At 38.6% G+C, this 26,239-nt stretch overlaps 1 long non-coding RNA gene across 1 annotated transcript; it reads left to right on the top strand.

The window, feature by feature from the left end:
* Positions 1 to 1,799: 1,799 nt before the first annotated feature.
* LOC109276302 (uncharacterized) lies at positions 1,800 to 24,526 on the top strand. The gene is made up of 2 exons (XR_002084580.2): positions 1,800 to 1,867; positions 24,143 to 24,526. It is a non-coding gene; the product is annotated as an uncharacterized LOC109276302 (long non-coding RNA).
* The last annotated feature ends 1,713 nt before the right edge of the window (positions 24,527 to 26,239 follow it).

The following is a 26,239-nucleotide window of genomic DNA, read 5'->3' as shown; positions in this document are numbered from 1 at the left end:
TCAGAGAGAACATATTAGCTATTAAAATGTAGCAAGGTGAGCCTGAGATTCCTTAGAAAAAAGTTAGCTTTTATCTTAATACAGTCTACTTTTAATTTTTCACTATTTATTCACACTTGAATCCTATCATCTCCCTACCTCAACTACCAGGCAACCATCATCTCTTTTCACCTCTATCTGCCCTACTGCAACAGCCCCTTAGATGGTCTTCTAGTCTCAATGTGGCTGAGTACAATCTGTCTTCCACCCAGTGGCCAGCATGAGCCTTCAAGAGCTGCTTAAACAGCAGAGGCTCCAAGGGCAGGAGAGGCAAATCCACACTGAGAGTAAGTATCCACCCTCTTGAAGACAAACCTCTACCCACCCAAGATGGGAAGGGTTTGATATAGTCATCACTATAGGACCTGTGGGTCCCTAAGTAGGGGTTCAACACTGGGGCTTGTTTCAGACACTCAGAGTAAGTGTATCTGAAACACGCTTCCTAAGTGGGAGTTCATGCTATTGGACTCATCAGTAGCTTGTCTGTGCCACCGTGGTTACTCTGTTCACAATCTGCAGGGTGAGTTCTGGGTGGCAGATGACAAAATCGGCCAACTGGCCAAGTCATTTTGTCTACTTAGTTATTTGGTGCCTTTTCTAGGGTGGCAGGTGCTTTCTGGTGGGCATTAATGTGTGATACAAGCATCTTCACACTCTGTGCCTATTCTGATTTGCCCATCCACATGCACCTCTCCCAGAATAGCTTGTCTCAACATCCCTGTCCTTTCCCTTCTAGGCCACTGCCCAGTAACCTGTGTGTATTCACATCTCAAGCAATGTCAGGTTCACCACTCAATGCTCTGCCCATTGGAAAATTTTTCCCTTTCTACTGCTTTTAGTCACCCAGGAATGTGGCCGTAATGCAGCCCTTGTTCATTTTTGGCTTGCACTCACATACTGATCCAACTATCTGCAAAACGACCTTGAACATCCACTGCCTCTTTGAGCAGGCTCTATGCAATAGGTATACTGGTGCAGTGGCAGTAGGGGATAGGTGGATTAACCTAGCCCTGAAATAAAATGGCAAATGGCTATTACCCTTCTCACATGAACATAAAAAGTTTCTGATCCCTTTTCCTAATTGGAATGGAAAGAACACATCTTCCAAACCAATGGCAATCTGCCACATATCTGCAGCCTTATTAACCTGCTTTATTAGTAATGTCATAATTGACATAGTAGCTGCAATAGGTTGATACCTGGTTAAGTCCTTAATATACATCATCCTCCAGAATCTATCTGGTTTCTACAAGGGCCAGACTGGTGAATGAAATTGAGATATGAGAGGAAATGCCACCTTTGCATCTTCTAGGTCATAATCTCTACCATCTACCCACAGTATCAGAGAACCCCATTTGGCCTTCTTCATTATAAAAAAATCTTACTCTGCAGACCAGGAATACAATTTAGAGTTATTCCAGCTGTTAAGTATATCAGTTCTAATTGTGCATCAGGAACTAGGGAATGATATTAGGTACATCCATGGATCCAAGGAGCCCACTGTAAGCTGGACTTTAGCTAGGACTCGTTTATTTTTTACCTGATTTCCTCAGGACCCCACACTGAATGGGGGCTATAATGATTTTTTGAGTCTCTGGTTATCAATGTCAACTCAGACTTAGTTCTTGAAAGTTTCTGTTGTTTTCCTTTTTCCACAGTGTATGGTCAACTGAATAAATGGCTATTGGTCCCTTTGGGGAAGAAGTAGGGGACTGTCAAAGAATATACTTTTATGATGTTACAGGATCCTATTGGGCCTGGCTACGTCTTAGGTAAAAGGGCTCCAGAACTGAAAATGGATTCAGGTGTGAGGACTGAGCAACAAATGGTGAGTTTTATTGGAGTAATTGCTCTCACGCTTTTACTTTTCCATTCTTTTTTCTTTTTTGGAAATTATAGATAGTAAGCAGTGCCTTGGTTGACTGCTGTCTAAGGCAATGGTCAGCAAAATATAGCCAAATTTACCTCTGGCCTACCACCTGTTTTTGTAAATAAAGTTTTATTGGAACATAGTCATGTTTAGGCTTTTTATTTTTGCCCCTACCATCTGCCAGGGAAGCTCAGGCATTTCTACTTTGCTAAGATTTGACCACCATTTCTTCCAGGCTTTTAAAAGCCACCTCAGAAATGACTTTGTTCCATCCACTGAGTCTTTCTTATTAGGATGATAAATCCCACATCCTGAGAAAATGTCCCGAGATCAATGAATAATTGCTTATCCAGCTTTACACTCTATCCTCCTCGATCAAATATCCTCAGAATATAATCCCAGGAGAACTTTCCTTGCTCTTGACAGTACTGGGTGATAGTTGTCTTCATTCTTTAGGTGTATAGTCTCTTTCTTGCCCTATCAGGCTCTACCCTCACCACAGCAGCATTATTCTGGTATTTAACCCTAATTATTCATCTGGCAGTAAGAAAGAAGATGGAGACAGCTCCTAAGGTTGGGGACACATATGTCTTGTGGGGAGGAGGATTCTGCAGCATCTTCCAGCCTGGCTTAAGTGTCAGCCCTTATTGGGGAAAGGTAGACTCCCGGTGCACGGTACATGCCCAGAGGGTGGGGCTGTGGGTGTTGTAAAGTCAACATCATCAGGGACATCCATCCAGGTTTCTCTGCGTTAAAGAAGTACTTTAATGTCTTGAAGCTCTACCATTCTCAAAATTAAGTCTTAGCTTTGTCTTTTGGTTATGCCTGCCCTTCAGCTATAGGTAATAAGGACCTCTTTATATACTACCACCATTACCACTGGAAGCTCTATGGTTCTCACACTTGGCTATTAAGTGCATGTTAACAGCTCTCAGTCTCTCATTAATCTTTTCAGGGAGTCCATACACCTAGTGTCAACCAACCAATCGGGCTGTCTTTGTAGGCACTGTCCTCCTACTTCCAAATGCTATATCGTTATACCTAACACAGCATTTGCCACCATAGGGACATTTTCAAGGGTCACCATCAGTGAAATATTTAGCAACTGACCTGCATCTTATGCTAGGGAGCAGACATGTGTGCTCTATGCCAAAGAGTAGCTGAGCTAATTCTCTGCCTTCATCTTGCTGTCTGTTTTCTCAGACCACTCTTGGTACCACTTGTGTTAATCCAGACCTTCTGAGAAACAGACATTAAAACAGGGTTAAAAAATGCAAGGATTTTATTGAGGAAGGAGCCTGTGAGAAAAGGATTGGGGAGAGAGCTAGAAAAGCCTGGGAAATATGTCAAACTCCGAGGCAAGAGTGAACCCAAGTGAAGGAGAGAGAGAAAAGGTTGAGTGGATTGCCCTCAGAGTTGTGCAGTCTAAGCAAGCTCAACAAAGATGACAAGGATTCCTTGACTTTAAAATGGCCGAAAGAGGAGTTCCACATCTCCCAGAAATGAGTCTTCTTCGGTATGTCCCCCACTCTCAGTCCTTGATTAGGGAGTTGCCTGTGGGAGGCATCCTCTGGCCCAAATGAAACAATGGATTTCAAAGGACAGCATCTGGGGCCCTGGGTCAATTATTCTCCCTGTAATAAGAGGTCCATGAGGCACATTTTCCCATTTGCCATATAGATTTAATATAATTTCAATTAAAATCCTATTGGGATTTTTTGATGAGGTGATTCTAAAATGTACATGGAACTTTAATGGACTTAGAATACCTAAAACAATTTGGGGGGGGGGAAACAAAGCTGGAGGAAACACATAACCTAATTTCAAGACTTACTGTAAAGCTACAGCAACCATATGTACATATAAATCAATGAAACAGTATACAGTCCAAAAGTAAATGCATGCCTATATGGCATATTTTTTAAAGGTGAAAAGATAAAGTGGAAAGGATATTCCTTTTAATAAATGATGCTGGAACACTTGGATATTGGTATGCAAAAAATAAACTTGGACTCCTACATCAAACCACAGATCAAAAGTAACTCAAAATAGACCATGGATCTAAATGTAAAATCAAAAAATATAAATTTAGTAGAAGAGAATCTGAGACAATATTTATAACTTGGGTTAGGCAAAGATTTCTGAGCACATAAAAATCAGAAGATATAAAATAAAAATTTAATAAATAAGACTTCATCAAAACTAAAGACTTTTCACTTTTGAGAATACATTACTAAGAAAATGAAAAGGCAAGAAATATATTGGGGAAAATATATCTGGAATATATTTAGAACATATAAAGAGCTCTTACAATTCAATAATTAGGCAGGGGTGCCCATGTGGCTCAGTTGGTTCAGTGTCTGACTCTTGGTTTCAGCTTAGGTCATGATCTCACAGTTTTGTAAATTCAAGCCCTGCATTAGGCTCTGTGCCAACAGTGAGGAGCCTGCTTGAGATTCTCCCTCTTTGTCTACCCCTCCCATACTCACCCTATCTCTGTCTCTCTCAAAATAAATAAATAAAAGAAAATAATAAGAAGGCATAAGTCCAATTTTAAAAGGGGGGAGGGTGCAAAAGTTTCAACTGGACACTTCATAAAAAAGACATATAGATGACAAATAACATGAAAATATGCTTAATGTCATAAAACCATTGAAAAATACAAAATAAAACCACAATAATATACTAATACATATGCACTAGAATGCCTGAAATGAAAAAGACTCACAATACCATGTGTTACCAAGAAAACAAAACCACTGGAGTGCTCATGTATTGCTGGTAAAATGCAATCATTTTTTAATACAGTTGAACATGCACTTAACATAGGAACTTAATAAGTTGGTAGTTTCTTAATACAGTTAAACATTCACTTAACATATGACCCAATAATCCCACTCATATATTTGATGAGATAATGGAAAATATATGTTCACACAAAGATGTAAATTGTGTTTGTAGCAGCTTCATTTGTAATGGCCACAAACTGGAATCAATTTATATTTTAGCATATTTGTATATACACATAATGGAAATACTACTTAGCAATAGAAAGGAATGAACTGCTGATATACTCAACAACATAGACAAATCTCAAAAAGATTATGCCAAGTAAGAGATTCCAGATACAAAAGACTGTATGATTCTTTTTATACAAAATTCTAGAAAGAGCAAAATGATAGTAGCTGACCAGTGTTTTCAAAGAGTGGGGTTGGGGAATAGAGATTGCTGGAAAAAGAGAACTAGGTAACTTTTAATGTTCTATATGCCATCAGGGTGATCGTGACACAGCTCTGCACATTTGTCAAAACTCACTGAATTTTATACTTAAAACTGGCAAGTTTTGTGTATATAAATAATACCTCAATAAGGTTGATTTTAAAAAGTAGAAGAAAAGAAAATAATGACAGGAATATAAAATGGAACCTGGAATAAGATAAGAAAAATTGATTTACTTAATGGACCATAAATTTGGTTTTAAGGCTCCTAACTGCTACCTTGAAGATGGAAATTCATTCATTTACAAAATTTATCGGTCTTGTTTCCAAGACCAAATAGGAATTTTCCTCTTTACATAAAGTGGACACCATTTGGAATAAGAACAAATTACTGTAGTAAACTCAACAATGAGTCTGAATTGAACTGTCTTTCATATAGACCCATTATACAGGCAATCCAGTAAAGCAATTTGGGGGAACAGTCATTAAAATTCTGTGTTAATAAACAGTTCTTTACTGAGCTGTCTTAATGCATGTAAGATTTTAGAATATTTAAGTATATGAGGTACTGTGTGACTTCTAATTATTTTTCCTAAATATGATGGTTTTTTTTAAATAAGATTTTTAAAACATTGGCAATGAGCTCAAGGTTCCATTTCTTGGCATCAGCAGTGATTCAAGCTACTCAATTGCTGCCAGTGACCACAGCCTCCCCCAATACTTGAACAGGTCATTGAGCCAGAAGTAGATGTAACCTCTTTGTGGAAGCCAACAGCTCTAAAAGAGAGGAGTCTGCTAGTTTTATACCTTAAGCAATATTCTTTTGCATTTCACATGAGAAATATACAGGGGTTAGTGGCTTTTAGCTGTTACCTTCTCTGCAGAGGCTGACAAGATTGAGTCAATTGTTTTTATGAGGTTCAAATATATTAAAAAATAAAGATATGCCAGAACAAGTCTGTAAATACTGTGGTTAATTTAAGTGTTAATAACCAATAACTTATTATGAATTAGTAGTAGTTTGCAAATCTTGTCCATGTGTCTGTGTGACTGTATGTTTACTTTTGTTTGGAGATAATGTCAGAAATTTACATTGAAGCACTTTTTGAACAGGATATCCTAGACAAATGTCCCTCTTGCAGCCATCCACTCCACCCCACATAGCTTCTGTCCTTCTAGGATAAGATATTTAATTACAGCCAGCAAAATCCTGAGAAAAGAGAATGAATAATTTTCTCTTAATGCCAAGAACTCTTCTAAATGCTTTACATGTATTAACCCATTCTTTTTTCATAAGTGTTGTGAAAATGAGATTATAATTATGAGATAAATACCATTGAGATGAGAAAATTAAGGTACAGAGTAGTTAGTAACTTGTCAAAGATCACTGCTACTAAATGGGAGAAGGAGCTCTGAAGTCCACATTCTTAACCATTGCATTACAGGTTGAATCAATGTAAAGTCGCCAGTTGTCAATCATTTGTGATCTACAAAGTGAGCAATTTCATATGGTTCAACTTAGTATCATGCTGAAATTGACTCAAGCCACGTTCATATGAGCACACATATATGGGACACATTTGTTTCAATTGCCACTCAAGAATACACATCGACCTTTTATCTGAATTTGGCAAATACAGTATTTATAGCAGAGTGCTTTTTGCTCCAGGACAAAGATATTTTAAAATTCATAACTCCTTTGTGAAGAGGTAGGAGGCAGAATAAAGCTGGTGAGGGCTTAACAGAAAGAAAAACTTTCTAATGACTAGAGCTGTCAAAGATGGGCTGATGGCCACTATAGCCAGTGGTGGGAGCTTCTTCCCTGAGAGGCACACTCAGAGGTGGAACATACTATCAGCCACAATGTTTTCTTTATTGTTTGCTTTTTGTTCTGGTTCAGCCAGGGCAGGAGGTGAGCATCTAACCCTGCTCGTGCAGGATGTGGCAAGCTTGTGTGCTGGCCACAGCACTGTGGATGCTCTAATTTTTATCCCAGATGTCAACACTTAGAAATCAAAGCCAAGGGGACTCTACTGAAAAACAGGGAGGTTCTTTTTGCTCCAGTTGAAAATTTTTGTAATTTATAAAAGAGTTGGAGAGAAATAATGCTTAAAAAGTCCTTAAGGGGCGCCTGGGTGGCGCAGTCGGTTAAGCGTCCGACTTCAGCCAGGTCACGATCTCGCGGTCCGTGAGTTCGAGCCCCGCGTCGGGCTCTGGGCTGACAGCTCAGAGCCTGGAGCCTGTTTCCGATTCTGTGTCTCCCTTTCTCTGCCCCTCCCCCGTTCATGCTCTGTCTGTCTCTCTCTGTCCCAAAAATAAATAAAAAACGTTGGAAAAAAAAAAAAAAGTCCTTAAATTGCATAACATAGTCTTATAAAGACAAGTTCCTTTCTTGCCGGCAACAGCTCATTAACCACCTCTGATTCCTTTCTTCTGGACAAAGCCCATGGAGCTCTTTAGATGCTCAGCATTGGGATTTAGTAGAACTGAAATTGCTGTCAATTGACACCCTCTAGAAGGGTAATATGATCATGACCACTCCCTTGATCTGCATTTTATTGATTCACAGTGCTTACCTGTGTTCACCTTGATAAAAGGGACAAACCCAGACCCGCTCTCAGCAGTCAAGCCAAACCTGAATAGCCCTGACCTCAGATGGAAGTCAAAGTTACAGCTCAGATTCCACCAACAGGTTCAAATTGGCTCATCCTGACTAATAGGATGAACAATGCCTGGAAAAACAAAATCAAACTGTCCTTGAGGCTGCACAGAAAAACATGGAGCACTTCTGCATGGTAGAAATTTTTTCTTCCTTCCACACCATGTCTCAGTTTCCCTGAGTGAGGCGAGGATAGCAAGTGTCCCATTTACTGTGAAATTTGGTTTTACTGATTACAACTTGTAATGATCATTCGGCTCAGTGGATCAGATCTTACTTTTCCAAAAGCCATTTTATGTGGGCACTAATGTGTTTGTCCCTCGCTTATCCTGATCAGTGGGGCGTTCAGTTATAAGAATCAGATTGAAAATAATGTCTTTGATTTTCCTTTGCTGTTTCCAAAGGGAGGAGAGATTGTCTGAAGTCCTCTGAGTGCTCCCTGATGGTGTGGGGGACCCTGGGACAGCTGGGGTGGAGAGGTCCTAGTTTCAACCACTAATCACTTGATTGGCCAGGTAGGATGCTCTGCATGCCCAGGCCTTTGAAAATGTGTCTCAGCCATGAGCCACGTGGCCTACCCTTCCAGAATGTCATCCTGTTTGGGGGTTGCTCTTGGATCTCTGGAGCCAGGATAAGGGTTAGATGCCCATCACTGCCTGTCCAGTTTAGTCCTATCAGAGGCTGATACACTTATCACTTTCTGCCCATTACGCTTTCTTTGTGCTTATAGATCCTGAACAGAAGTAGCAGACAAGAGACCCCCACCCAACAGAAGCAATTAAGAGCAGGACAGCAGGACCTGTCCATCCTGGGCTCCTCCCTGGGCCCCTCTGCATGGCTCCATGCTGGCTGTGTTCTCACCTCCTAAGCACTGGGGAAAAGGCTGCTCTTCTTGACTGCCAGGGCCCAGGACCCAGGGCCCATGCAATGTGTCTCCATTCCCCTGTATCACCTTGCTCCTCCACCCCCAGTGTTTGCAATAATAATTTCTGGTTCCCTGGATTGGCTCTACTTTGCAATATATTATTCACTCTCCTCTTGAAATTCTCCCTTAATATAATCCATGCTCAAGGCTGCTGTCAAGTCTTTATCAGAGGATAATTTTCAGGTGTTAAGAGAAAAAAAGACCTATGGAAAATTCCTTTCCCTGCTCCCAGTCAGGTCAAACAGAGTTCTTGATAGGGGAAAACAGGAAGTATTAAACTGATGCCAGCCATCATCTTAAAATAAAGGCCAAGAGTAATAATTCCTTTGTGTTGGTGCATGTATATATTTTTGTCATCAAAAGAAACTGTCAAGCCCTAAACACCCTGCCTTTGTATGTATACAACTGGCCTGGCCTGGAGGCTGGATCAGAGATTACATTCCGTAAGATCACACCAATACTTCAATAACTACATCTTTTCACATCCAGATCACATTAGAAACCCATTTGCTTTATTCAAAAGAAGTGTGAGATATTCAGTCCTGAGTCTTCAGTTATTATTGGCATTCGTACATGACTGGGCATAGGAACTTAAGTCTCTGCTCTTGTCATCACACATTTATGCACATTTTGAACTGTGATTTTTACTTTTTAACCTGAGGCTCTTCAACTTTCCTAAAGGGAGAAATCCAGATGATAACACCAGACCTTATGCTATCATATTAGCTATATAAAGGAAACAATAGGGAGTGAGAATAAATGAAATAACCAAAGCCAGGTGAGATAATTAAAACCATCTTAATCCTTTCACACTGAGAGAGGGATGTCAGCCCATTTCTTTTTCTTCTTTTTTTAACAGTGTAAGCTTCAGCTCTTATTTCATTTCAAACAGCTCTCCCCATCAGTGCTTGTTTTACAGATGTGAATCCGTGGAACGAATTAAGTTTTGCTCAAGGCATTTAGTATAGTAATAATGTGCTTCTCAGAGGAAGGAAAAGAAAGGGGAAAAAATTAGCAAAGAGCATCCACCCTACATGCTAGATCTGTAATGAAATCTAAAGATGCTGAGAAAAAAGCACCCCTTAACCAAAGCAGATCTATTTATAATCACATTTAGATATTATCACTGAACCCCACCGGAAAGGGGAGGTAGAATCACTGTCAAAAATCATTTGAAGTATAAAAGTGAAATGAAAGTCATTCTTTTTTTTTTTAATTTATTTATTTATTTTGAGAGAGAGCGCACAAGTGGGAGAGGAACAGAGAAAGGGGGAGAGAATCCCAAGCAGGATCCACACTGTCAGTGCAGAGCCCAATGTGGGGCTCGAACTCACGAACTGTGAGATCATGACCTGAATCTAAATCGAGTCAGATTCAACCAACTGAGCCACCCAGGCGCCCCTGAAAGTCATCTTTTAATGGTTGTTCTGAGATGTGGAAAAGGAAGGGAAGGGTAAAGGACAGTCATTAAGGGACGCTGATAGAGAAAGTTACCAAACAGGTGTGAGATCCCAGGTATGTGACACCATGGAAGACCCATCATGAAGAAGGAAAGCCACAGAGCTCAGAGCCCCAGGTGGATGATGGTGCATTTATCTTTAATGGCCCTGTAGTGTAAGGGAAGAGCAACCCAAATCAAAATACATCAGGTTGAGCCCTGGCTCCGCCTCATTTATTGAAAAAGAGTTAGCCCTGCACCAGCTGTCGCAGAGGACTATGCCAGCCATGCAATGACACAAACAATCTGAGTCAGCTTTGCAAAGGCTGAAGATAGAGAACATTAAGGTAGCCTGAAGTTGCGCTCAAGCAACTATGATTTTTTTCATTAAGTTTGGGCAATCTTTCTTGGCACACTCTCTCAGAACACAAAGTAGAAGATAAAAAATAGTGCTTTACTGGAGAGTAGCAGAAGGGTGGAGAGAAGAGATTTTTGTTGTTTTGGTTCTCAAACATTTCAGAGTACTTCGATAGATTTTTTTTTTAAATGAAAAGTTCAAAGAGAGGAAGCTAGAGTCATTTTGCAAGATATCTGGCCACATTTATTCCTCTGTGTAAAATCTCACAGTGGCTTCCCCATACCTTCAGAAAAAATTGAAATTTCTTAAAAAGGTATCCATGGCACAAAGTAGATATCCTACTTCAGTTAAATGAGTAAGTGAAAAACTGATACCACTGACCACTAATACGTGGTAACAACATAATAAATATGAAAAATGAAAGACTATTGATAATACTGTAGTCTGCCCTGAGCCTAAGACCGTTTACTTTGTTTAAATGGGAGATTAACATAGCTTACACAGATGCTAAGGACTCTCCAGAGCAAAAAATGAGTATTTCTTTTTGATTAATTAATAGGATTGAAAGAGAATTTACAAGATGACACCTCATACTTAGTGCCTCCATCTTATTTCCTACATAATCCCTCAAAAATTATCAGGTAGATGTATTATGGGTCTTTCCCTTGGTTTGAGAAACTACCTATATTACCCCTTTAAGTTCTTACCTTTCTATAAAAGCTGACCAATCAGAGTTCCAGCCCATTAGGAGACCAAAACTGATTTGATAAACTCACTTAATGAGGTAATAATGGATGGTAATGCCTAAAGTAATGTGAAGAAATCCCAAAGAGGATCATCCTGGTGTGTATTAATCAGATCCCAGGAAACAAAAAGGAAAATTGCCTTGGCCTTGACAGCCAAGGATGAAGGAGGGTGCATGATTCTCTCCTTTAAATTGGAAAGAGGGGAAGATTCAGGATGGTTAGTCCTCAGAAATAAAAAGAGAGCAAAAGAGAGGTAGGAACCATACAGACCATATGAGGACTCTATGAAAACCCTGGATTGTCCCCTTATTTGTACTTTTGTGTCATTATTTCCCCAGTTTGTTTCTCCTGGTGGCTGGCTAACAACACCCAAAAAACTTAAATTTTAAGAAGTCTATGCTTCTATTCATAACATATGTCATCTTTAAACATATTAAAACATAGATATTTGGAGGGAAAATCACAAGTTGGGAAGCGGTGGAGAGTGGTTCATCAAATAGCCCTGTCTCTCAAAATTTCACCTTCCTCTGGGAGTTGTATCTTTCTTCTATTAACACACACTCTATAACACAGCTTCACTCACAGAACCTTTCTTTTGGCTTCCCTTTATACAGCTGAAAAAAGCCTGGACTGTACTAAAGGAGAGAAAAGGAAAATTAATATTTATAATATACTATTCAAGAAGACTAAAAACACCCCAACACACAAAATGTGTGAAATAGTCACCCAAAGAGACAACCTTCTAGAAAGATCTATCAGATTTGAGCAAAGAGTGGGGGAGATTATAGCTACCCAAAATGGGTATATGTATTTACAAGACAACAAAAACCTTGAGAATACTGTCTTATTTCTGAAGGACTAGCTTCATTTCCTTATATCTAAAACAAGGGAATCGTTCTTCTGCTAATAACAAAAACAATAACAATAACAACAAAACACATTAAAAAAACAAAACAGAGATTCATATACAATTAGATCTTAAAACCTATTCCCCCACATTAACCAGACATAGCAGATGGAGTTGCCTTTTGCACATTCCCCGAGAACTCCCTTTCTAATCAATGTTTGCTTTAACCTTTCTCAAATCTTTCCCCTTTATTTTTCCCTTCCAGCTAAGTTTCCATGTTCAGCTGAACTGGTTCCAAATGTATAGAGAGGGGCCACAGTGCTATCTGTGCCAGCCCTCTTCCAATCTGTACTGACCTTATTGCGGCTACCTGAAAGGTGTGTAATTGGAGGGCAGAATGAAGAGATCTCTGCCCTTCCTGGATGTATGTCCTCTTCACTTTGCCATGGTGCCTAAATGATGAATTTACTCTACTTTGGACTGATATACTAAATGCCCTGGTAGAGTGCAGGTGGGTTCCTGCCAGGGAAGCGCTGTGGGCTTTTGTTACTAAATGCCAAAGCCACATCTTAACCTAAGTCTACTTCCTGGACTATCTTTTTACCTTTTCAACAGTTTCCAGGTACTCATCATTTACTTTTATTCATTCATTCAGCACAGATATATTAAGGACTGTTTGCTTAGCATTCTGCCCTAAGGATGCATTGGTGAAAAAGACCGATGCTTCTTGCCCTTTAGAGATAGGTAGACGTTATGCAGCTGATTACACACAATTGTAATTACTATTCATTTACCCATTCAGTAATTATACACCAAGTACCTACTCTGTACTAAGCACAATGCTCATTGCTGGGAATGTAATAGGTGAAAAAGACATCACATTCTGTACCTTCATGAAATCTGTAGCTTGATCAAATATAACACAAGAGAATATAAACTGAATGTGTGGTAAGAGATACAAAGGGTATACAGTTTTATGACAGAATATAATTATATATATATATATATATATATATATATATATATATATCTATAATTGGAAAAATCGGCTTCATCTGGGATATTACAGAAAGGCTTCCATGAAGAAATGAGTGGGCTGAGAATCTGAAAGAGTCATGTCTAAGAGGGAAGGTGGTTCCAGTTAAAAGAGGTAGCTTACACAAATTCCCATTAGAAAGGAATGTGGTAGGGGCACATAGGTGGCTCAGTCGGTTAAATGTCCGACTTCAGCTTAGGTCATGATCTCAGTTTGTGAGTTCAAGCCCCATGTCAGGATCTGTGCTGACAGCTCAGAGCCTGGAGCCTGCTTCAGATTCTGTGTCTCCCTCTTGCTCTCTGCCCCTCCCCCACTTGCACTCTGTCTCTCTCTCTCTCTCAAAAATAAATAAACATTAAAAAATTTAAAAATTAAAAAATAAAAAGAAAGAAATGTGATAGAGAGGGAGCTGTGTGGTAGAGATGGAATGGAAGAGAATTGGATGCATACAACAGGTATTTAAGAAGTAAAATTCCAAAGAACTTGGTTGTTTAGATACAACCAACTTGGATACACAAATGAAAAAGATGACTCAAGTTCCTTATTATCACAACTGAGAAGGTGCTGGAGCCATTCACACAGATAACAAACACTGGAATAAGAGTGGTTTGAATGGAGACATAGGTGTTGAGCTTCAGACCTCACACTCTGGATTTGGCAGGTGAGGCTTTGGAGCATTCGAGGTCAACATAGTTCTGAAAACATTGAATTTGAGGAGCCCATAGAGTCACCTATACCTGTAAGATGTTTCAGGTAGGAAGTCCAATACACAGGTAGGCAAAACTATACCTAATCTGATTCTTGTCAGGAAGCCTCATAATCTTCTGAAAACGAGAGAAGATGGAAGGCCTGTGGGGGGCCGCTCTGAGTCCATATCACGTTCCCATCTCCCATTCACCTCCCTGTCTTCCCCTGGAGGCTGTCATGAGATAATTTCCCATCACCTCCAGGGTTCCGTCAAGGTAGGAGTCTTCCTGTCTTGCCCCCCTCAGAATAGACCTCCAGAATACAAACCTACTTAGCTGTAGTCTAAATTTGGCTCCTCAGCAATGGAGTATCCCATTACTCATGGTGTTGGCATCAGCCCATTTTGTTTCAGTACTGGCCTGTGTGGCGTGTTGGACAAGGATTACAGGAAACTAGCACCTTTGGCTGCTCTCTCTCTTTCTGTAATAAACTGTCTCCTTCTAAAAGTAGCTCAATGTATCTTTACTGGTTCAACCAGTAAGGGTTTGGCTTTAGCATTGCCTTTTGACAAAACCAAGAAAAGACATGAGAGTGAATAGATTTGCAAGATATCAGTCGGTTGTTAGGATTTTAGTTTCTGATGTATGACTCAAATGTAGAAAAGTGCACATAACTTAGAAGCATAGAGTGGTGATTTTTTACACATGTGTATGCCTGCACCCACTCTGTAGGCCACAACATAGAACATATCCAGCACCTGGCTGATCCAGATGTAAATGTGGTTCTTATCTCTGTCATCACAGATTAGCTATGCTTGGTTTTGAAACTTTATACAAATGGAATCCTACAGCATCGAATCTTTCGTGTCTATATTCTTTCAGTCTACATTATATCAGTGAGGTTTATCCATTTTGTGCCTAGTAGAAGTAATTTGTTATTTCTCGTCTTTTATTGTATTCCACTGTATTAAATGTATCACAATTTTTTGGTCCATTCAACTGTGATGGATGTTTTGCTCCCAGCTTTTAGTGATTAAAAACATCATTGTTATAAAGATTCCAGTACATATCTTTTGGTGGGCACAAGTGTTCATTGGATATATATCTGGGAGTGTAACTGGGTAACTAGCTTACTAGGTAAAAGGTTAGATGATAGGTAAATAGATGATGATGTTAGGTAGATAGATTAGATGATAGATAGATAGATAGATAGATAGATAGATAGATAGATAGATAGATATCCTTACTAGGGTCTGTCAAACAGTTTCTCCAAAGTAATTGCATTAATTTACACTTTTACCAACTAAATGTATGGGAGTGCCAGTTATTCCACATTCTTTTCAACACTTGAGATTGTCAGTCTTTTAATTTAAGCCATTCTGATATGAGCATCATGGTATCTTATTTTGGTTTCAATTTGTATTTTCCTGATGAGTACTGATTTTAAACACCTTTTCATATATATATATATATATATATATATATATATATATATATTTTTTTTTTTTTTTTTTTAATTTTTAATTTAATTTAATTTAATTTTTCTCAACTTTATTTATTTGAGAGAGACAAAGACAGGCTGAGTGGGGAAGGGGCAGAGAGAGGGGGAGACAGAATCCCAAGCAGGCTCTGTACTGTCAGCAGGGAGCCTGATATGGGACTTGAACTCATGAAACAGTGAGTTCATGACCTGAACCAAAACCAAAAGTCAGACGCTTAACCAGCTGAACCACCCAAGCACCCCTAATTTTTTTTTTTACTTTTAGAGAGAAAGAACATGTGAGTTGGGGAGAGGGATGGGGGATGGGGGTAGAGAGAGAGAGAGGAAGGGAGAGGGGGAATTTCAAGCAGACTCCACACTCAGCATGGAGCCCAACACAGGGCTTGATCCCATGACCTTGTGATCATGACCTGAGCAGAAATGAAGAGTTGGATGCTCAACAGACTGAGCCACCCAGGCATGATGTATATATACATCTTTATATACGTATATAAGTATACATATATAAATATACATATATACGTATATAAAAAAAATAAATATATATATTTTTTTTCTTTTGGGTATTCTCTTTTGTGAAGTGCATGTTCAAAGTATTTTGCACATTTTCAATTTAGTTGCCAGTCTATATCCTATTATCAGTGGAAGTTACATACACATAACAGACACATGTCTTTTGTTGGATATCTTCTTCCACTCAGTCATTTTCTTCTTTACTTCTTAATGTAATCTTTTTCTGAATAGAGGTTTTTATTCTTAATAAAGTGCAACTCACCAACTTCCACTTATTAAATTGTTTTCTATTTAAAAAACCATTGCCTACTTGAAAGTGGAGAAGTATTAGCTTATGTTTTCTTCCAGAAGATTCATGATTTAATCTTTTGTGTAATAAGTCTATAATCCACCTCTAATTTATTTATGTGTATGGTTTGGGTAGGAATCAGAGTTCATTTTTTCTCCTATATGGATATCTAACTGACCTTCCTATTTAAAAAGACCACTCTTTTCTTACAGAATTGTAGCTGCACAGTGGTCATAAATCTGATATGACCGTCTAGAAATGGCTGTTTCTGGCTCTCTCTTCTGTCCCACTGGTGTATGGATATATCCTTGTGCCATGTCATGTTTTCAATAAGCTTCGTAGACATTCAGCAAACTTGTTTGAGTAAAACTTCCAACTTTGTTCTCCTTCCTCAAGATTGTCATGGTTGTTCCAAGTCCTTTGTATTTTCACATACAGTTTGGAATAATCTTGACAATTACTAAAATGAAGAATGTTCTAGGAAACCATTGAATCTTTAGACCAATCTGGGGAGAAGTGATATCTTAAAAATATTGAGTCTACCAATTCATTAAGATGGTAAAGCTCTCAATTTTTAGGTATTCTTTAACTTTTCTTAACAATATTTTGTAGTAAAAATTGAAAAATGTAGACGTCTCTTTCCCTCCCTCCCTTCCTTCCTCCCTCCCTTTCTTCCTTCCTCCCTCCCTCCCTTCCTCCCTTCCTCCCTTCCTCCCTTCCTTCTTTCCTTCCTTCCTTCCCTTCCTTCCTTCCTCCTTTATTCCTCCCTTCCTTCTTTTCTGTATATATTTATGTATTTATTTTTGCAATTTTATTGTTTGCTTTTAATGTCAAGGCTGTGCTGGCTTAATAAAAATGGTGAGAAGTATTCTTTTTCTATTCTCTGGCCATGTGTGTTTAAATTTAGTATTGTTTCTTCCTTTATTATTTGGAAACATTATTCAGCAAAACAAACTGGGCCTGGAGTTTTCTTTGTGTGAAGTTTTTAATTATAGATCTACTAGAGAACAATTTGGTTTTTAAATTTTCTACTTATGTCACTTTTGATAAGTTGTGTTTTTGTAGGAATTTGTGTATTTTATCTAATTTTAAAAATTAAAAATTATTTATAAAAGCCCCATATTATTTAAAAAAAATAATGTTTATTTATTTTTTAGAGAGAGATAGTATGCAAGCAGGGGAGGGGCAGAGAGAGAGGGAGAGAATTTGAAGCAGTCTCCAGGCTCTGACCTGTCAGCAGAGGGTCGACATGGGGCTTAAACTCACGAATGGGTAGATCATGACCTGAATTGAAGTTGGACACTTAACTGACTGAGCCACTCAGGTGCCACTAACCCTATATTACTTTTTAACATCTGTAGAACCTATATTTTTGTCCTCCTTTTGAGTTCTAAATACAATTAATTTGTGTTTTTGTCCATGATTTTCAAAATCAATCTTCCTAGGGGTTTGTCAATTTTGTTAAACTTACAAAGAACTATTTAAAAAATAATTCTGCTGTCATTTGTGTTATTGTCTTCAGATACAATATATCCCTCTTTTTCCTAGTTGGTATAAAAATTTAGGTTCCAAACTTTATTTCTAAATTGTGAATTCAGAACTAGAAAATTTTTTCTGACTCCTGCTTTAACTGCACCCACAAGTTCTCATATTTTTATTATCATCCAGCTGAAAATACTTTTTAATTCCACTATGAGGTCTTCATTGCACATGAATTATTTAGAAATGTGTTACTTAATTTTCAAACGTTTGATGATTTTCCAATTAACTTGTTTGTTGTTTATTTTTAAGTCACTATTATATAGTCCAAGGCTTTTCCATACAATTTAAATTCTTTTGTGTTTTGAAGAAATTTCTTTGTGACCAAGCACATGGTCCATTGTGGTCAGTGTTTCATGTGTCATAAAAGAGAATGGTTTTGCTGTTGTTACATGTAATCTTAATTTTTTTTTCTGTCTTAATTAATCATGTTGGTCAAGGGACTCCTGGGCAGCTCCGTCAGTTAACCTTCTGAATGAGGCTCAGGTCATGATCTCACAGCTCATGAGTTCAAGCTCTGCATTGGGCCCTATACTGACAGCTTGGGGCCTAAAGTCTGCTTCAGATTTTGTGTCTCCATCTCTCTCTCTCTCTCTCTCTCTCTCTCTCTCTGTCCTTCCCCTGTTTGTGCTCTGTCTGTCTCTCTCTCTTTGTCTCTCTATCTCACAAAAATAAACATTAAAAAAAAAATGTTGGTCAAATCTTTCTATATCTTTATGATATTTTTGTCTATTGGATTCTATCAGTGAGAATCCACAGAGAGAAGAGTGTTAAAATATTCAATGATGAGTGAGAAAGCATCTACTTCTTTTTAAAAATTCTACCAATATTTGCTTTGTGTGCTTTGATCTTTGTTATTGGACAAAGTAGAATTGTTATATCTTACTCTTTAATTGAATTTTTAATCATCATCTCTAGTAAAATGTCTTATGCTTTCTTTTTATATTGATATAGGTACATTAATTTTCTTTTGGTTAGTAACTGTTTGTGCTTTTATTGATATAATTTTTTTCAACCTTTCTAATGCCCTTATATTTAAAGTGGTGTATTGTGAAGAGTTTATAGTTGCCTTTCTTATCCTGTTGGATAATCTTTACTTTTTTTTTTATTTTTATTTAAAAAAATTTTTTTAACATTTATTTATTTTTGAGACAGAGAGAGAGAAAGCATGAACAGGGGAGGGTCAGAGGAAGAGGGAGACATAGAATCTGAAACAGGCTCCAGGCTCTGAGCTGTCAGCACAGAGCCCGACGCAGGGTTCGAACCCATAGACCGCAAGATCATGACCTGAGCCTAAGTCGGATGCCTAACAGACTGAGCCCCCCAAGCACCCCTGATAATCTTTACTTTAATATAATTACTGACATAAGTGGATTTAAGTTTATTATCTTGTTTATTTTGTGTGTGTGTGTTATGTCACTCTTGACTGATGCCAAGCATTCTGTTCCCTCCAATTTTTAAGGTGTTGAATGTCAATACTTACTATACACTTGACAGCAGTCACAATAATTGAAATGTCTATTATTCAATCAGGTATGTAAAGCAAGGAGAATCTTTGGGTAAGGGACAAGGCTATAGCAAAAGTGATCTTTGAAGACTGCCTGAGGAGAAGAGAGAGAGCACACATGGGATTTTTGAATAATGTTAGGGGAAGTCTAATTTTCAGGCAGCCTATTCCAGCCTGTTCAAATGGGCATGGCTAGGTGCTGTGCTTGCACCTTATTAAGATATGGCAGAAATGGATGCAAGTTGCATTTCTTGGTCCCCTCCCCCACCCTGTTAAATTCAGGTGACCATGTAACAGTTTTTACATTTACTCAAACCAGTGTTCAATGCCTTGATTAAGTGATTTTATTTAATAGTCTAAGTGTGATTTTTCTGAGAGTGACCCAATTATGTTTCCTTATAATTGGTACCTTCTGTTTTTTCTATTCTATTTATCACTCCTTTCTTTTATTCATTTAGATTAACTAAATATATTTTAATGCTTTTTCCTTTATTAATTATTTAGTTTTATATTATTATAAACTTACATATGCAGCCTTAACTTATTAAAGTTCACCTTAAGTTAGTATTCTTACTACTTCCCCAAAATTCAAGAACTTTATAGCAATATATCTGTAATTTACTTCCCTATCATTTATGTAGTATAATTTACTTTTATATGTCATTAACCCAGAGATATTATTTGTAATTTTGCTATAAACCATTGATATTTTATATGTACCCCTATATTCACATTTTTAGTGCTCTTAATCTTTTTCCAGTTCTGTACTTCCATCTGGAATCATTTTTCTTTGACTAGAAGAACTTTCTTTAATATATCTTATAGTTCCAATTGTCTAGAGAAAAAAATTCTCATGTTTTTTTTTTTTGTCTGAAAATGTCTTTGTATTTGTCTTGAATTTGATTTCTATTTCACTGCCATTTTCTCATAGAATTTTACTTTTAGTTTTTACTTAAGCACTTTAAAGGTGTCATTCCATTGTCTTCTGGCTTTCATGATTCCCATTGGAATGTCAGCCATAAATTTTATTGTCTCTCATTTGAATGTAATGTCTTTTTTCTCAGGCTACTCTAAAGATTTTTTCTTTGTTTTTGGTTTTTAGAAGTTTGACCTATGATGCGCCTAAGGGTGGTTTCTTTATATGTATTCTACTTAGGACCCATTAAGTTTTTTGAGTCTCCTGGTTTGTGTCTTCAATCATTTTGAAAACCTCAGCAATTATCACTTCAAATATTTCCTTCAATCTGCTCATTCTTTATCCCCTCCTGGAATTCTACCCACACTCATGAAAAAACTTTTTACTGAACCCTACATTTCTCTTATGCTTTCCCTATTTGCTCCATCCATTCTCCCTACCTCCACCCTACTGAACTCTGTGCTTCCCTTTACTTTTTATGGATTCATCTTTGAGTTCATTAATCTTGTCTTTGCTGTTTCTTGTCTTAATTTAAACCCATCCAAGAAGATCTTAAATTTGAATGCTGCATTTTATATTTCTAGGCCATCCATTTGATTCTTTTTTATGAATTACAATCTTCTGTTGAAATTCTTCTTTTTTAATAAAAAAATTTGTTAATGTTTATTCATTTTCAAAAGCAAGAGAGACAGAGCACGAGTGGGAGAGGGGCAGAGAGAAAGGGAGACAGAATTCGAAGCAGACTCCAGGCTCTGAGATGTCAGCACAGAGCCTGATGCAGGGCTCGAACCCAGGAACTGCAAGATCATGACCTGAGCCAAAGTCAGGCACTCAACTGACTGAGCCACCCATGTGTCCCCAGATGTCATCTTTAACCAGGAAGTATATCCTTTTGTTTTCCTGTTAGATAGATAAGGTAATGAGGTAATCACCTTGTCATAGTCATAGATTAAGCTCACACAGGGCTGCTTACTAGTCTTAGCATGACTAACTTCATCTTTTAACCAACATTCTTTTAGAGAAGGAGAGGTGAGTGGCCCTTCTGAGGTTTTTATTAAGAGCCTGGCAAATTTCTGCCTCTTCAGCCCTGGAATACTCCAGAGAATTCAATTCTTTACTTCAAAAGTTGTAGACTTAGCTCTTTTGTCTCTTACTTCCTTCTCCAATACCCTAATTTCCCTCCAACTCTCCCTAACAACTCTGAAATCTAGTACACTGGTAAATATTTGAGGAGGAAATAACCCACTTCCCTCTAGCAGAAATTTCTCCCTTTGTTTTGATCATGAATATGCAGTTTGGGCAGGGATTGGTAGAGTTGCCTCATCTCTGCTTCATGGAACATCAAGTGAGGGTGCTCCAACTGGGTTTGGAAGGACCCAGTTCCATGATGGCCCACTCATATGTCTAACAAGTTTCTGCTGTCAACTGAGACTTACCTGGGGCTATTGACAGATTTCTCTCTTTCATGGATCTGTTTGGATATTCTCACAGCATGGCATCTGGATTCTAAGAGGCAGGAAATGGAGCTGCAAATTTCTTAATGCCTGGCTTAGAATTTATCAAAACATCACTTCCATACCATTTTATTCATCAAAGCAGGCAGATAGCTTGCCCAGACTCAAAAGTAGGGGACAGCAATCCCAACTGTCAATTGTAGAAATGTCTAAGAAATTGTGACCATCTTTAGTTTATCATATCCATGCCTTCCTATAACTTGATACATATCTTGTGGTATTTGGATGTAAAAAGGTCACACTTTTGGATCTCCTAAGTTTCTAATATGGTATTTATGAGAACCTCAGTAGGTTTTCTTTCCTTTATTAGAGTGCCTCTGAGTGAGTGATTTTAAATGTAACCCTCAGTGTTGAACCCAAGACTGACAATGTTCCTAGAAATGAAATTACTAGGGATCATATTCACCTCTGAGTGGCTTTACCTTGGCTATAATTCAAGTCCATCTTTGCTGCATCCATATCTCTTCAAAATTAAAGAAACAGAGATAATGATCAGAGTGAGAAACAATAGCCAGAGGGCTAGGAAGAAGACCAGAAGAGTGCAATGCACAGAAACTAAGGCTGAGTGTTGAATAGGTGAAAGTGGTCTACCATGTCACAGAGAGGATGGTAAGATAAAGAATGAAAGCTTGCACTGGATATAGAGACAGGAAGATGAGCTTCAAGAAGCGTTTTGACACGAGGATGGGTATAGCAGCCTGAAGGTCATGGATTAAGGAGTGAATAGGTGATTGATTAAGTGAAAACAATGTGAGTGGACAACTCTTTCAATGGATCTTGTTATGAAGATAAAGAGACAGATGATAGGAAGAAAAGGATGAGATTGAGTGACAGTTGAATTTTGAGTTAAATATAGGATAAGCTTGAATCTGTTCTAATGTTAGTAAAAAGATGCCAATAATAAGTGGCTAAAGTATAGGGGTCAAAAGGGATAATTGATGAATAACAAAGTCTCCTGAGAAGCAATGAGAGATTTGATGCAGAGCAGAGGTAGAGAAATTAGCCCTAGGCTAGGATTAACATTATGGGAGTGATGAAGAGGTGGGTAAATTCTCTTCTTCTATTCAATCAAGAAGCAAAAAGTAAAAAGTATATGCCCATGCAGCGAAGTTTTAGGTAGGGTAGCAAAGAATGAAGGGAATTTCCGTAAAATGGATTCCATTTTATGAGCTTAGTTCTCTGTGAAAAGTATAAGAAGGTATTCCAGGGTAGAATATTTGAGGATAGATGAGGTTTGAAATAACCACTGTGGGGAATAAGACAGAGAGAGATAGAAAGATTACTGGGCAGCTTTAAGTCTAATTGAGGTCATAAATCATCATCACGAATCTGAGAGGTTTGTGATATAAGGAAACATAGAAGTTAAACAGTTAAGTTGATTTCAAGTTGGAGTTTTATGGGGCATTTGTAACGGAAGAACAATAGATCAAGGAAACTGAGAATTTTGGCAAGAGAGTCATTGAAACAATGGTGCAAAAAAATCTAGGTTTGAAGGATATAACATTGAGATAAAGTGGTTGAATGGAATAAATTAGAGCAATTATAGATGCTTGGGTGAGGTCAAAGATCCAGGGTAGTGAAAGTAAAGATTTAGGGCAGCCAGAGAGTAAGATGTAGGAAGTTAAGCTTTCAGAGGTGTTAGGGCTCTGAGTGATGGCAGAATGCATACAGCAATCACCTGAAGTGAAGGGGTGGTAAAAAGCTATTGATTCTAAAGGACTCAGAGCTTCAAGGTTTGGTTGCTAAAGTAGCTGTACAAATGAAATCATATAAAATGCTGACAGAATTAGAGTGTTGATGAAGACCTGGTGATGAAGTTTTGGGGGAACGGTGAGGTTCGTGAGGTCCAAAGCCAATGACCAAGAAAGAATTCTTAAAGACATCTTTGGTGCAAAAAGGTGATTTTATTAAAGCATGGGGACAGGACCCCTGGGTGGCACTGGGGTTGTGGGGGGTGACTGTTTTATGGAGTCAGGGGACATAAAGTCAAGAGGGAGTTTCCAAAGAGACGTTCACATGCTAAAGATGACTTACTGGAAGCCTAGCTATTGTCAAGTTAAGGTTGTTTTTCCCTCTGGCAAAGTATTAACATTAAGACAGTATGGGGGGGGGGCGGGTGGTGCTGGGTGGCTCAGCTATGCCTCAGACTTGGGCTCAGGTGGTGATCTCATGGTTTGTGAGTTCAAGTCCCATATCAGGCTCTGTGCTGACAGCTCAGAGCCTGAAGCCTGCTTCAGATTTTTGTCTCCCTCTCGCTCTCTCTTTCTGCACCCACCCCCCCCCCCCACTCACACTCTGTGTCTCCCTCTCTCTTTCAAAAATAAATAAACATTAAAAAAGGAAAAAAAAAGATAGTAGGGAGTTCCTGGACTTTAGGCTATGATGGGATTGCCTTTTTCTGGTAAACTGGTGAAGACTCTTATCAGTTTAACTTTTTTTTTTTGTCCTTTCCTGTTTTGGGGTAGCCTGGAGTGTCCAAGGAATATCATACATGTCCCACCTGGGGAGGGAGGGTGTACTAACTTGTGCTTTTCTCCTCAGCTTGCCTCCTACTCCCTCATCACTGGGACAAGATCCCCAAGTATATGATTGAGACCCTGTCTGGGGAGTGGATAACTTCAACTGCAGAAAGAGCAGATGGAAACTGGCATAGATGAGGCATGCACTTACTTTCACGGAGCAGGAGAGAGGACCAGCATGGTGCTGGACATGGCATTGGGTCTCCAGAAGGATGAGGACTCCATCTTCCAAGACCATGGTCCATGGAATGAGGGCCAATGAGCACCATCCTTTTAAGGGGGCCACAGGCAACAGGAATCCTTATGGATAAACCAGGTATTTTTGTCACAAAGAGAAGTTCTTCCTGATACTGCTGTCTGCTCTTTGCTATCATGGGGAATAGATGGGCATTTGCTGAGACAATAAGCTGTTTCCAGATATGTGCTTGTGACAGCTCACCTGACCAAGGGGAAGAATGACCACATCAATCCCTCTCCAAGTCCCTTCCCCCTTCAGAAGATTGCAAGGAGCTCCCCAGATACTAGAGCCTGGAGATTGTTCATTCAGACAGGGCTGCATTCAGGGGAATGGTATCCTTGCCTGGACAACCAACAGCTTCTCCCATGTACTGTTCTCATTCTTTGCTAAAGCATCATGACATTAATTGTGATGGGCTAGTGCAGAACAGACAAAGACTTCATACATAAATGGACATTCACATCATGAAAGACCATTGACTCACTGTCATTGTCAGTGTCAAAAATTAATTTTGATCCTGAAACAGAAAAATGAGGCAAATACTGAGTCATCCCATGTTCTGCTAATAGCTTCAATGGGGCAAACTAACCAGAGCATGTTAGCAGTGGTTGTGACAAGTTCATACGCAGGTGATGTGGTTTCTGCAAAAACAGAGTGAACCTCTCTTGAAATTAACATGTGCATTTGAATGCCATGCATTTTATAGGTTTGTTTCTACTTCATTTGCATATTTTTTTCTTTTCTTTTTTTTGAAGCTATAAGTATATTAGTGTTTGTACATAGTTAAGTAACACTATAATTCAATACTAGCATATCTACACATTATTCTATTTTGAAAAAGAGTGATACAAAGAAAGCCAAATGACACAGAAGTCTCAGCTGAAGTTCAATGACAGTGATTGTAGTAGGCCAAGCTTTGCAGTTCCTCTACATTTGCTTACAAGGCTTGAAGATGAGATCATAGGTCTTTAGAGTCTTTGCTCCAAAATGCCTGGGAAAGAAGAGCTCAGTTTTGCAAACATTGTCTGCGTTGCTTTAGCTTACTAAAGAAGTGGGTGGGGGAAGGAGGGAAGAGATACTTCCATTTATGTCTAGGGGTACCCTAGGGAACATGTGTATGGAATTACAACTGTCTCTTACAAGCACTTTCAGTTTGCTATGCCTGCAATTCAAGGATTGCAGAATGCAAGATACCCTATACTATCAAGATGGCCTCAACTCAAAGTGCTTGGAAATGCCACTTGTAATCTTAAAACAAAACCCACCTTCCCTCTTCAAGAACAGTCAGCAGTTTAATTATGCTAAGTACTTTTCACCCCAGGAGGCTTAAGGTTGCTGTATTAAGCAACAGAACAGCATTCTTTTGAGGCTTAAGGCTATACATTTAGAAAGCTGGTAAGTGTCTCACATCAGAAAGCCTCAAGTCTTTTAGATAATTTCCAAGGATTGCATTTTACAAACTCACCTTCCAATTCAAGCCAAGAGATGCCAGAAACCCTAGCTTTTTATAAGTGATCCTTGGCCTTGCAAAGTTTTCCTAGATAAATATGGATGGAGACTTTTAAAACCAACAAAGACAAACATTTGGTTGCACATGTAAATGCAATTATTCAAGCTGTAAATTAAATTCAATTACGGACAGAGAGTAGTATCTTAAGCCTCATGCTAATTATACTTGTGAGTTTCAACTCATTAAACTCGGATAATGCTCAGAAAGAAGGAATCTGGCGGCAGCAAGTCATGCATCCCCCCAGCCTGTCCCCTCTGTGGCTTTCATCACTGTAGTTGGGCATGTTGGCAAAACCAATTCACATCCAAAGAGTCTAAGAAAAAGTAGAGACATCCAGGGTGTGACAACGGACAGTGTAGCCAAGAATAGAC

This window comes from Panthera pardus, unplaced genomic scaffold, assembly GCF_024362965.1.
Source record: "Panthera pardus isolate Hobbes unplaced genomic scaffold, ASM2436296v1 HiC_scaffold_6, whole genome shotgun sequence".
Classification (NCBI taxonomy): domain Eukaryota; kingdom Metazoa; phylum Chordata; class Mammalia; order Carnivora; family Felidae; genus Panthera; species Panthera pardus.
This window is presented reverse-complemented; position numbering and strand designations above follow the sequence as displayed.